The sequence below is a fragment of the Lissotriton helveticus genome, chromosome 11 (genome assembly GCF_964261635.1).
Source record: "Lissotriton helveticus chromosome 11, aLisHel1.1, whole genome shotgun sequence".
Taxonomy (NCBI): domain Eukaryota; kingdom Metazoa; phylum Chordata; class Amphibia; order Caudata; family Salamandridae; genus Lissotriton; species Lissotriton helveticus.
Window position 1 is genome coordinate 1,013,491,225 of NC_136072.1, and position 13,678 is coordinate 1,013,504,902.

At 44.1% G+C, this 13,678-nt stretch overlaps 1 pseudogene; it reads right to left on the minus strand.

The window, feature by feature from the left end:
• Window positions 1-1,947: 1,947 nt before the first annotated feature.
• On the minus strand, window positions 1,948-2,064 carry LOC144793196 (U6 spliceosomal RNA; annotated as a pseudogene).
• Between the last annotated feature and the right edge of the window lie 11,614 nt (window positions 2,065-13,678).

The window sequence follows — 13,678 nt, forward strand, 5'->3', positions numbered from 1 at the left end:
TCAGAGTCATTCAAGCACACCACATTCATACGCCTGGAATTTGCCCTGCAAATCATTGGCTCTCTTGCAAAACAGATGCCTCAAGTTTATTTCTGGCTATTGTGGCTCTTAAATGGCTCACAAACAACTTCCAAGCAGGCTTCAGTTAGCTGGTCTTGGTTAGATTCTACTAAGGCTGGCATCATTCTGTCCATGCGTTAGGTAAAACATCTTCCTTTACTTCACAAACATATCATGGAAGCTGTTCTGACTATCACTAAACCGTGGAATACCCTACAACCATAGGAGCTTCAAACAAATAGAGGCCCATCCTAATGGTACCCCACCCTTCAGGTACCCATGCAATATCCACTCACACATGGCCAGCTTGATCGCTGGTGGCGCCTGGTGCACCAATCTATTCTGCCAACCCCCCCCCCCCCCATGACCTCCTCCTCCCCTGATTCACTCACTGCCACCTGTAAAAGTGCCCCTCATCTCTCCATTCATTTAATTTGTTCTAAAGCTCTGGTAAAGGCTGGACTTACTAATACACTCAGCTAACCACATGAAATACAGATCTGTTCAAGGAGTCAAAACTGCAACTAGAAAAAAATCTGATCTCTTTCTCTGGCAGGAACATTAATCACAAGAGTTGTCTTGACATTTTTTTTTTGATTTCTGTAATTTTTTATTGTATATAAAAAAATATATATTTACATGGAGCATACATGAGTGGCGGAAAGAAGGAGGAAAAAAGAAAAAGAAAAAGAAGAAGGCGCCGGGGGGGGGGGGGGGGTGCAGCAAATATAGTCCTGCAATTGATAGAGTCTCATGGCCCTTCTTAGACCAGTGTTGTCTTGACATTTTTAATGCTCCATGAAAGAAGGAAACACAAGGCACTCTGGATCAGGTGCATTTAAATCTCAAGTTATTGCAAAACACAGCGCCCTCTCCCTGAGGCCAGCCCCCTCCGCCCCCCCAAGTCAGCACCAGGGCCGGACTGGGAACCACAACCGGCCCCGGCAAAGTGATCGGCCGGCCCCTCCTCCCCACTCGGGGGGGGAGGGGGAGGGTTGGAGGCGCCATCGAGCTCTGTGCCAGGGCTGGTTTTCGGTCGATTTTGGTAAAGGATGATTTTGCAGCTATGCTGCAAAAACGGCCCTGTAACAAAAATGGCCCCCAGGGGCCCAACACTGCCCCCCACCTGTGCGGCGCACCGGGGGATTGCCCGGTGCCCGCTATGGCCAGTCTGGCCCTGGTTAGCACCCAGTTTGCCCGCACCAGTCGCACTGCCGTACAGCCGGCCCAGGACTCGCAACACCTACAACTCAGGGAGCTAAGGGATCCTTTCATGACCGACTAGGCAGAACTACACAAGTTAGATCGGTAAGCCATCCCCCCAACGGGGGATAGGTAAAAAAGGGGTGTACCCAATAATTAATTATTGGCTGCCACTAACTGTATTTCCAGTCATCGCCTTTTCACTACAGATCAAAGGAGAACTACTTAGGGTGCACTCCTATTCCCCGACAGAGTCTAGCATGATATAGATAAGCAAGATTCAGAACATGTTAAGCTCCTCTCAGGGACTACTGGCATGGGCCTGCTGCACAAGAGAACAGACTGGATTGGTCAAAATGAGAACAGTAGAAGCAAAATGGCACATTACTGCCCACTGTATCCTCCGGGTCCCACTTCTGATCCACTGGACACCCTTAAAAATGTATAGATCCATCGTGTACAGCCATGACAATTACATCAATGATATTGCAGCATGGCTAATTGTTGAACTAAAGGAATACACAGCCCAGTAGAAATTATTTATTTTATTCTTTCAATTGACATATAAAGCACATACAAATCAGTATAAGAAAAGGGTTAGCCTCCCCCTCAGGTGAACAAAAACACAAACAAGGTTCATACTCTGTTTGCCTTGTAGAGATAAAAAAAAGATTTGCAAGGGACAAAAAAAGGAAGCATAACATGGAACCCTCAGACATGTGCAAGCCATCCTTGCGCAGGGGTAATGCTTTTGTCTCGGTATCATGCACATTTTATGATATGTGCTGCTGAAGTGAGCACAGGAAAACGAAACCTGCTACGTTATGTGAAACTATCAGACTATTTTTAAATTAAGATGTGTATCTGAAACAGAAATTGTTGTTTGTGCACTCGGCATTAGACACTTTTTGCTATATTTTGGGCAGAGGAATATGCACTAGAAAAGGGTTTCCTTAAGTCCATTAAGAGTGGAGCATCATGGATATGCAAATATTGCTAATGAGATCACTCCCTCGCCTAGGATTGCTGTGGAGCACACATATCATGTAGGCTTGCCAGACATAGAGAAGGGGCTATCGCCCAGGTGCTATATTGTGTTGTATTGTATTTACATGTATATAGCACTTACAACCCCTGACAAGGCGTCGAAGCACTTCTTCAGCGAGTAGAACGCTACTCAGGAACCAAAAAAGGATTGCTGGTGAATTTGTCTGGAGAAATATGAAATGAATTTGAGGGGTGGACATGTTAGTCTTTTATTTGGATTGAAAAAGGATAGTGGAGTGATGGAAGTGTGAAGGGTTTGCATTTATATAGTGCTTGCGACCCCTGATGAGGTGTTGAAGTGCTTTTTGGTGGATAGCACACTACTCCAGAACTCAAACAGGATTAGTGGGGAATTAGTATAGGGAAAGATGAAATACATTTGAGTGGTGGACATGTTAGTCTGTTATTTGGATTGAAAAGGAATATTGGAGGGGGTAGAAGAGGGAAGGGTCTTTTTTTTGTTGGAGTTTATAGCATTAGGAGGGGCTTTGGGGTGAGTAAATGAGAGGCGGAGTGGGGAAGAGAAGAAGGGAAGGGTTTAGAAAGACTTGTTTGCGAGATCTGAATAGTAAAAGAGGTCTGAGATGATGCAAGGAGGGGTGGAGGAAGGATGAGTCTAGAAAGTGTTATTATGGGGATCATAGTAGTGGTATGGAGTTTGGGATGAATATGAGCGTGATGGTAAAGGATATATTGATAGAGGTAGAGGGTGAGAACGTATATAGTGATATGCTGGTGCCATCTTGGAAACAGACATGTTCTGGCTGAAGCAACTTCTCTTTGTGCTATCTGCCGACGCAGCTTTGAACCAGCAGAGACTCTCCTTTACGTCTCCAACGTCTACACCTCGCGGAACCCGCTGCGCGGGTCCCGCTTCGCTCTCAGGACAGAGCGCTCGCTTGCTTCCCGTGGGGAAAGAGGGGTGTGCGACAGGTCAGGGCTGCGAGCGTGGAAACCGGGACTCGCTTTCCCAGGAGTCCCGGTTCCTCCACTGGCCGTGTCACCTGGCCCGCTCTCCCTGACCGCCCCGCCCACCTCCATCCAGCAGAAAAGGCGAGGACGCCTTAGCGCCGTGGGATACTTCTCTTTGTGCTATCTGCCGACGAAGCTTTGAACCAGCAGAGACTCTCCTTTACGTCTCCAACGTCTACACCTCGCGGAACCCGCTGCGCGGGTCCCGCTTCGCTCTCAGGACAGAGCGCTTGCTTGCTTCCCGTGGGGAAAGAGGGGTGTGCGACAGGACAGGGCTGCGAGCGTGGAAACCGGGACTCGCTTTCCCAGGAGTCCCGGTTCCTCCACTGGCCGTGTCACCTGGCCCGCTCTCCCTGACCGCCCCGCCCACCTCCATCCAGCAGAAAAGGCGAGGACGCCTTAGCGCCGTGGGATACTTCTCTTTGTGCTATCTGCCGACGCAGCTTTGAACCAGCAGAGACTCTCCTTTACGTCTCCAACGTCTACACCTCGCGGAACCCGCTGCGCGGGTCCCGCTTCGCTCTCAGGACAGAGCGCTCGCTTGCTTCCCGTGGGGAAAGAGGGGTGTGCGACAGGGCAGGGCTGCGAGCGTGGAAACCGGGACTCGCTTTCCCAGGAGTCCCGGTTCCTCCACTGGCCGTGTCACCTGGCCCGCTCTCCCTGACCGCCCCGCCCACCTCCATCCAGCAGAAAAGGGGAGGACGCCTTAGCGCCGTGGGATACTTCTCTTTGTGCTATCTGCCGACGCAGCTTTGAACCAGCAGAGACTCTCCTTTACGTCTCCAACGTCTACACCTCGCGGAACCCGCTGCGCGGGTCCCGCTTCGCTCTCAGGACAGAGCGCTCGCTTGCTTCCCGTGGGGAAAGAGGGGTGTGCGACAGGGCAGGGCTGCGAGCGTGGAAACCGGGACTCGCTTTCCCAGGAGTCCCGGTTCCTCCACTGGCCGTGTCACCTGGCCCGCTCTCCCTGCCCGCCCCGCCCACCTCCATCCAGCAGAAAAGGCGAGGACGCCTTAGCGCCGTGGGATACTTCTCTTTGTGCTATCTGCCGACGCAGCTTTGAACCAGCAGAGGCTCTCCTTTACGTCTCCAACGTCTACACCTCGCGGAACCCGCTGCGCGGGTCCCGCTTCGCTCTCAGGACAGAGCGCTTGCTTGCTTCCCGTGGGGAAAGAGGGGTGTGCGACATGGCAGGGCTGCGAGCGTGGAAACCGGGACTCGCTTTCCCAGGAGTCCCGGTTCCTCCACTGGCCGTGTCACCTGGCCCGCTCTCCCTGACCGCCCCGCCCACCTCCATCCAGCAGAAAAGGCGAGGACGCCTTAGCGCCGTGGGATACTTCTCTTTGTGCTATCTGCCGACGCAGCTTTGAACCAGCAGAGACTCTCCTTTACGTCTCCAACGTCTACACCTCGCGGAACCCGCTGCGCGGGTCCCGCTTCGCTCTCAGGACAGAGCGCTTGCTTGCTTCCCGTGGGGAAAGAGGGGTGTGCGACAGGGCAGGGCTGCGAGCGTGGAAACCGGGACTCGCTTTCCCAGGAGTCCCGGTTCCTCCACTGGCCGTGTCACCTGGCCCGCTCTTCCTGACCGCCCCGCCCACCTCCGTTTATCCACGCTACAAATACGTTGAAGCTACGCTGCGCGGGAGCGCGCGGGAGCGCCCGGGGCTAAGCCCGGGCAAAGGGCGGGCCGTCTGTGGCCGTCCGGGGACGATCGAGGGCGGGACGGGCCACCCTACTAACATCACCGTCCAAAAGTTATATCTTCATCATACCCTTGCTAAAAGGTCTTTCTCTACAAATAATATCGACGAAAGAGTCCAACTAATCACTTGATAGTAAGGAGGGGCGGTCAGAGATTCGTGTCGACTCGCTCGTAGTAATAAGAACGCGACTCACTGAGAATCTCAGCACTAATAACATCAAAACGTTGCCACAAGGAAAGTGAAATGGGATTAAAAAAACTACGTTCACGCACAATATTCATGAAGCGAATGGGCACTGAGGAAGCTGTCAGGAAATCTACAGATAAAGCCATAAAAGACGGCCGAATTACTTCAACCCCGGCAATTAGCAAATATTTTTCTGTTCTACCATCTAAAAGGGAACTTGACACGATCATGCCGGAAATAGAAATTAAACTTAAATCACATCTAAGCACTGGGGATCAAACGTGCTTATCAGTGTCACCTCATTTGATTCACAATTTCAGTGAGATGGCTACTATCAACAAGTCCAACTGCTCCTTAAAAGGTCAAGAATTATTGGACTACCAAGCAATTCTGCTAAAAACCTCAACTCCGATAAAAGACACTGGGAGCCCACACAAACCTGAGGATCCAAGTATAATTAAGTCAAAGTCAGCAGAATACAACTCTGAACTTAAGCTATCTAATAGTTTCTTAAAAACATCAGAACGATTTATGGAACATGACTCCTTTTTGGATCCTCTCTTATCCGAAAATAACAATAATTTTGATAAATCCACAAGTCCAATATCAAAGGCTCTATTTTCGCTACAAGAAATACTAGAATCGGTTCTCTCCTTTCTAGGAAACATCCTAGAAAATTCAGATCAAACTTTGGATGTCCGAATAGGTATATTAAAGTTCCTAGTAGAAGAGAAAAAGAAAAAAGAGTCCTTTAAATCAACGGAAAATCAATCAAACAAGAATACTAAGCAAACGGAAACTGTCCAGAAACAAACAAAATGCAATTCTACTACTCAGACAACAGAAAAAGCACTAACAGAAACACAAAAAAGGAAAAAAACGGAAACTCTAAATGAATCTACACTTTACTCTCTGAAAAATTTATTTAGAGAAAAACCTCAAAAAAAGGTAAAACAATTTCCAATTTTCACAAAACACGAAAAAACGGATACGAATGATAATGACTCTGCCAAAGACGACCAGGACAAAAATATCTCTGAAACTTTAAAAAAAGGAATAATAACAAATAAAAATAAAGAACCCGAGCAAGTGGGGTAAAAAAAGAGGAGAAAAAAACCATTAAGAAGGATCCACAAAAAGAAAACCCGCAAGCTAAAATTTCAAAAATCTACTACACCTCAAAATGATCTAGAGGAAAAAAAAGGAGAAATCATTATGCCACACATTACAAAAAAAGGGGAATTTACTAAAGGAAATATTATAGAGAAAACTCAAACATTGAACCCAAGAGCAGATGAATATTTTCCGCCCAGGATACTAATAAAGACAGGACATGAAAATATAGAGGCTAGAAGAGGTGATATGAGGAATATCCAATGCAGTGAAAAAATACAGTCAAAACTACTCCAATTTGAAGAACTTTTTCCTACCGATAACATTCCACTCAATAGAGGCAGGATACTCAATCTTCTGCAAAATATATGGTCACTCCAATCATTGACTAGTGATGAAATTGACTTAGTGACTTTCCCAAAAAGGGGTTACAACAAAATCGCACTGGTTTCCTTCTGGTCACCAGTAATACCTGGGATCATCCTTAACGAAAAAGAGATACTACACAGATTCGGATACAATGTAATTGAAAAGTTTGAGCCTAAAGTAAATCAAACCTACAAAACATTTAAAGATCATACGCAATCAATCCCTTGTGCACAACCAAAAAATACTCTTAGAACTCTCCCAGCGCCAGAAGATTCAGGAGCAAGCTATCAAAGACGCACGCGCCAAGGGGAGGATACTTTGAAAATCCAAGTGAACCAGGGGGAAAGGGAAGTTTGGTATCTAGATTCTAATGAGAACAGAGCCACTGACATTGATATTGCAAAGTCCTGGTCCTGGATATCGGAGACATTGAATAGCAATAAAGTTCCCAATCGACTGAAACACCCTGTTTAACAATGGTTTAAAGTTAACATCATGGAATATGGCAGGGAGAACAAAAAACAAAATGTCTGAAGCCCTAAAAAACCAGCCGGATATCCTGATTTTACAAGAAACTTGGGCAATAGAACCCTTCTCCCAGAAAGGCTATTATGTCTACAATATACCAGCAAAAGCAACTAAACGGGGCCACGCTAAAGGAGGTTTGGCTATTTTAATGAGGGAAGATTATCTTTGGGCTCAAGAGATAGTCGAGACTAACTACGACAATCTACAATGCATCAAGTTCTCTCTAAATACCCATAATACTACTCAACAAAATGAAATCTTGCTTTTCAATATATATGCCCACCCTGGAAGTAAGCATGATTCCTTATATGTTGATACCATGGAAATCATCATGCAAATAATAGAGGACCATTCGTTTCTGTCTTACATAATCATGGGTGATTTTAATGGAAAAATTTCAAATTCCGAAATAAGAAAGTGGGAGAGTATATACAAAGAGGAAATATTGGATATTTCTACTCCTCAATTCCCCAAAGATATTCACTCAGACAAAAGAGGTAAAATGATGCTATCAGCGCTCCCCAACATAAATGGGGTAATCCTGAACGGAAACGTCGAAGGTGATATCCCGGCATCATATACTAGACAGGGAAACGGGACCCCTTCAATTATAGACTACATCATGTGAAGTAGTGTGGCTCACTGGTTAGAGGCGGCAGACCCGAGAGCAGAGGACGGCCCGGGACCAGGGTTCGATTCCCGGCGCGGCAGGTTTCTGGACCAGGGTCAGCGGACTCGATAATTCTCTCGCCTCGGTGCCCACTCTGATCAGCGTTCACACTCGGCAACTCTGGGCATTAGCTTGCCTCATCTTCACTAACGGCCCCACCAGACCGCCGGGGATGCCTGGTCTCACCCTGGAGATACCCATTAAGGGACCATCTCTCAGGGAAGCCAGGAAGGGTTTCGCAGCGGTCGAAGCGCCTTGGGACCCTACGGGTAAGTAGTGCGCTATATAAATGCCTATACACATACATACATACACATCATCTGTGGTATGGATCTATTTGAAACAGTCACGTATCTGCACTCCAACTTCACAGCAGACAGCGATCACGCCTTGATGCAACTAAACACCAGTTGGTCAGCCCATCCTGCTGCGGTAGGACAGATCATCCTTTACAGAAATACACCTTTGGTAAATAGTGAACAGAGACACATCTTTTGGAACTCATCACTTATGGACAAAATAACAGTTTTGATTAAACATACACAATTTTTAAGGAAAACTTACTCAGATGACCCTATAGTAAATTTTGAGTGCACACTTAAGGAACTCAAAGAGACATTATTATTAAAAATGTTACATCAGGATATTACAGGTAACGAAAGGAAGAAAAGTACAAACAAGAACAAAACTCGGAATTCATTAATAAAGAAAAAACTTAACAAACTAATACGTGCTCAATATATGAACTTTTCTCCTTCAAGAAATAAAGAAATAAACAAACTGAAAAATCAGATAAGAAGAGAGAAACTAAGTCAGAAAAAAACTCTCCAAGACCGCAACTGGGTCGACATACAAATAGCTGCAAAAGAATACAACTAGAGAAAATATTGGTCCCTAATAGCTAAATTAACCGGAACAAAAAAGAAACTAGTAGCCGTACCGGTTCCGCCTAATGACTGGGAAATTTACTTGACCGATCTCTATAAATCAAATATGGTTAAACTAGATGAAAATAGCGCAGAAAAAATAAAGGAAAAGCATAATTCACCAATTCCCAAAACAACGGCTATAAGGATAGAAGCTCATATCCGAAAAGCTAGAAGCACAGGTGCCTTCGGACCCGACCAAATATTGATCAAGGTCCTGCAGGCAGACCCCAAGGAATGGAGCCTTATGTTAGCACCACTTTTCAACCATATTTTGAACACTGGACAAGTACCAAAATCATGGCAGGGGAGCATTATTATCCCTATACACAAAAAAGGGAGCAAAATGGTAGCAGGAAACTATCGTCAAATAGCATTGATGGATTCCTCCGGAAAAAATTTCGCTGCGGAAGTATTATATCATTTGAAAAATTGGGCTTTTTCGTTGGGTCTAATACCTATGTTTCAAGCTGGTTTTAGACCTAAGCACTCTGTCACGGATAACATCGCAGTCATCCAGGTTATCCTCGATAAATACGTATCACGGAAAAGCCAGACTGTTTATACAGCATTCATTGACTATTCTACCGCGTTTGACCGAGTCGATCGACCCACATTATGGAACAAATTAAGGAGTCTTGGCATCTCTGAACAACTGCTACAGGTTATAATAAGCCTCCACACCAAAACTTGGTGTCAAGTGCAAATGGGGGGCGAAAAAGGCTTAACGAAAACAATAAACACAGCTAATGGTCTTAAACAAGGATGTCTCTTAGCCCCTATGTTATTTTCTCTATACCTCAGCGACCTGCCATACCAGTTACAACTGGGATCGAGTTTGCCCCCAAGAATTAGCAAACAAAGAATACACTCGTTGCTTTACGCGGACGACATAGTGATGTTTGATCTTACTCCATTTGGTCTGCAAAAATCATTGGACACTCTGTATAAATACTCAAAAGAAAATTTCTTAATTCCAAACATAAAGAAAAAAAAAATTGTAGCTTTTTCCGGGAGGAAATCAAGTGCTAAATACAACTGGAGGCTAGGTGGAGAAAAGATAGATGAAGTAGACGAATACATATATCTTGGTAGGATTCTCTCAAAGAACCTAACAAATACAAAACATATATATAATCTAATAAAGAAATCCGATTTACATGCTGGAGCCCTATCAAGACTTTATAGTGCTACTGGGAGCAGGCATTTTTCCTCACTGTTAAAAATATATAAAGTAAAGATTCCTGCAGTTCTATCTTACGCCATGGAATATGTCCCTATAAAGTAGTGGGGTTACATGGATCGTAAAGAAGGAAAAATCCTGAAAAGAATTATGAAGGTCCCAGCTGCTATACCAGTTCAAGTTTTAAGACTAGAATTCTCCATAACAAGTTCTTATGCCACGGCTGTGGCCAACGTTATTAGGTGGGCTTACAACCTCCTTCACGCAAAGGAGGGAACACTAAGATCCCTGCTGAAAAATGAAACTTTTGATGCTGAAGCTGCTAAACAAACTTTTCTAGGGAACATGACTGTTGCACTTCGAATGGCTAAAATTAGTCCAGATATTCTACTTACCTGGTCTGTATCACAATTGAAACTCTTTCTGAAATGTTTTACCCCTAAACTGAGTTACGACCTTGATCTTGCACATAGTGAAAAGTTATCAACCGATAAATCTTTCTCAGACCTACTGGAGTACAAGCATATCCAGCCGTACATCGGGTTTTCCCTTACGCATAGTGCGAGGAGGGCTATCCTAATGTTACGACTAGGCATTTTGCCTGTGCAATCCTTTAAATCAAGATGGTCATCTGGAGAATCCTCACTATGTCCCCTATGTCAAGGGGGTGACCAGACCACTGAGCATTTATTACTTGCATGCCCTAGTTTTAACGTAACGGTAGCTCGCGCTATGTATCTTGATCCAATATATCGCATTTGCAAGATTACAAAAGCAAAAGAACTATTAGCAGTGTGTAAACAGCCCCCGAATGAACTTGTATGTTATAATTTTTACAAATTTTTTAAATCTTTGCTGATGTTATATTAATCAATGATGTAAATTTCTTTTTTTTTCTTTTCTTTTTATTTCATTTGTTTTATGTTATATTTGTGGTCCTCTGTCGAGTACCAATACAAATAAAATCTTTTTGACTTTGACTTTTTGGCTGAAGCAATAACACATGCTAAGGGAAAAATAAGTAAAAGCTTTGAGGTCTGCCCAAGTGTGGAAAAGTAAAAACAAGAGCTTTTGAGGAGCATGCAAAACTGAATTACATTGCTTCTTTAAAAAATATCAAGACTAATTGGCTTTGTGAATGCTTACATAAATAGGACGGTTGTGTTATATTCTATTTGCTTTTGATTCCTCCTCGACCACAGCTGTTTGACCAGAGAGTACAAAGAGTAGTGAGAGGTTTTTGGCTAGCTTTCCTCTGACACTACTAATAATGAGCAGTGCACCAGGGCAGCTTCTGCTTGTGGGCCAAATTCTTCAAAAGGTCTGCACCACCAAGATCACTTCCGCCCTTGCGAAAACACTGACAAAGCCAATGGGTTTCTCACAGCCATGTGCTATTGGATTTGCTAATGCTTGTTCCTTTAAACGACCCATCGCAGTGACAGTATTTGGGTCTGCATGCTACACTACACAGAAAAATAATAAACACGTTGCCTTGGTTGCTTACAATTTTGCTTGAGGAAAAAATATGCATATTAAGCTAATAGGACCTGAATATGCCTTTGAAAGTCCACACATTTATCAATCAGACTGGGGAAATTAATTCTATCTGTCACACTGTGAATCAGACGGCGAAACCTTGAGTGATGCCGAGCGGCATCGGCGATACAGCAAAGCAATGCCTTTCCTGTTGTTACAAGGGCAATTAATTGGTTAATTACATCCCTGATTATGTTGATGATTTATTCAGTAATACTGTTTCTCACCGCTCGCGTTAGGCTTTAATAAACAGAAACTTTGCGCGACAATATTTTGGCTATCACTCAACAAGCATTGAATAAATACCGTTTCACACCAAGAGCATGTTTTTTTATTTTATTTTAATTCGCCGAGCCGCAATCTTTGCAGTACCACGATCTCCCCTGGGCGTTTAGTGGATATTGATGTAGATGTTGTTTTCGTGTTCCGCACTCTGCATCTAGTGTCAGCTCAACAACATTAATCAGCAATTTGTCTTTTTAGCCGTGGAGGGCACATTTCAGATTGATAAAACACAAACCGTCCTGGGCGCCACCGCCTGCGCCAATGCGATATGCAAAATGGCGCCCAGGAAATGTTGAAGCTCCTCATTAGAATTCCTTTGGAAATACAGACAACAGGCAGACTTGGAATCGGAATTGTTTTCTTCCTCACAGAGCTCCATTGTTTGTAACTTTGAAATGTTGGTTCAGTTCATTTGAATCATCGAATAAAAAGAAGGAATTAGGCAAAAGCGAGATGGTTGTAATCATCTAGATTTGGTTCTTTCTCAGTTTAATAGCATTTGAAGAAACATGGTGATAACTAACCTGCAATATGGATAACTTAATTTACAATCATGGGTCACAATTAGCGATGGGCAAATGTGTGTATTCATTTCACAGTAAGCGGATGCAAATTCGGACGCAAATCGTTGAATTCTGCTGACCCAGTTCCACTACCAAGGATAACATCAAGGCAAAGCTAACTTATTAATGAATGGAACGACCTCCTACTGCACATCAGAGCCTCCTCCTCTCTTCTTGAATTCCAAGAGAAGCTGAAGAGCTAGCTTTTCAAATAACCAACCTACCAAAGGCAGTGCTAGGCACACAGATGCGCAGCTCCACTATACCATTGTGGGTGATAGTGTGCTACAAATACCCAGGTAATAGTGCGCTACAAATACACGTAAGATAATATAACATAATATATGATATGAAAATGCAAGTCTGTACAAGTATACCTTAGTTCATGTATGTGTAAGTTTGCACTAGTACACTAAAGCCAAATGAGGTGCAATGTAAAAAGTAAAAGCAGGAGTATATTGAAGACTCCTCTGCATCCTGTTTTTTTCTATTTGATAATAATTTTGAACAGCGAGGTAAGTTTCTTTATATTACTTCTTGAAATAAAAGACATATAAAGAGTCCTTTCCCCTGCAGTTAAAAAGGAAAATCCCATGACCCCTAGCTGTAGTGATGAGAAGCTGCCTGGAGGTTCAAAAGGGGACAGTGGTAAGGGTGGCAAAGAATAATCAACAGTGTGGCGGGCAAGACAAAAAAAGGAGCGGACACACAGGCGAAATAGGGAGGAATGGATTTGAGCAAGAAGAGGTAAGAGCAGACGAGAGAAGAAAAAGCATCTAGTTGCACCCAGGGGATACTGGAGGGGTGGGAGGGTGCAACGAGGAGCTGACATGAAGGAGAAAAAGAAGGGAGCATCAATGCATGGACACATTAGGGACAGTAAGAAGCAGTGGCGATCAACAATGAGGTGCTGACTGAGCACGAAGCCAATATAATTCAAATAATCTCTCCCTCTGCAATACAAGCACTCAATTTAAAAAGTGGAAATTTGCACTCACATTGCTAGTAGCATTAGGTGAGAGAGAGAAATATTCCCATGGGTTGAGCAAATGCATGGTTGATACAAGTCTTAAGTCAATGGCTGAAAGAGGCAGGTCCAAAAATGCCAATTGTTGAATAGCTGCCACAAAGGTCACTCTATATCGTAGACAATGTGTCTGTTAGACAACTGTGCGATCAGCCCAAACTTAACAAGGCAGAAAAAAGATTGTACGTCACAGTGAATCAGAAACCACTAACTTCTGCCTAATATGTGTACAAAATATGAATAAAGATGTGGTTCATCTGCAAAGTGGATCTTACCAGATGTTTTATTCCATTGTCTGTCAATG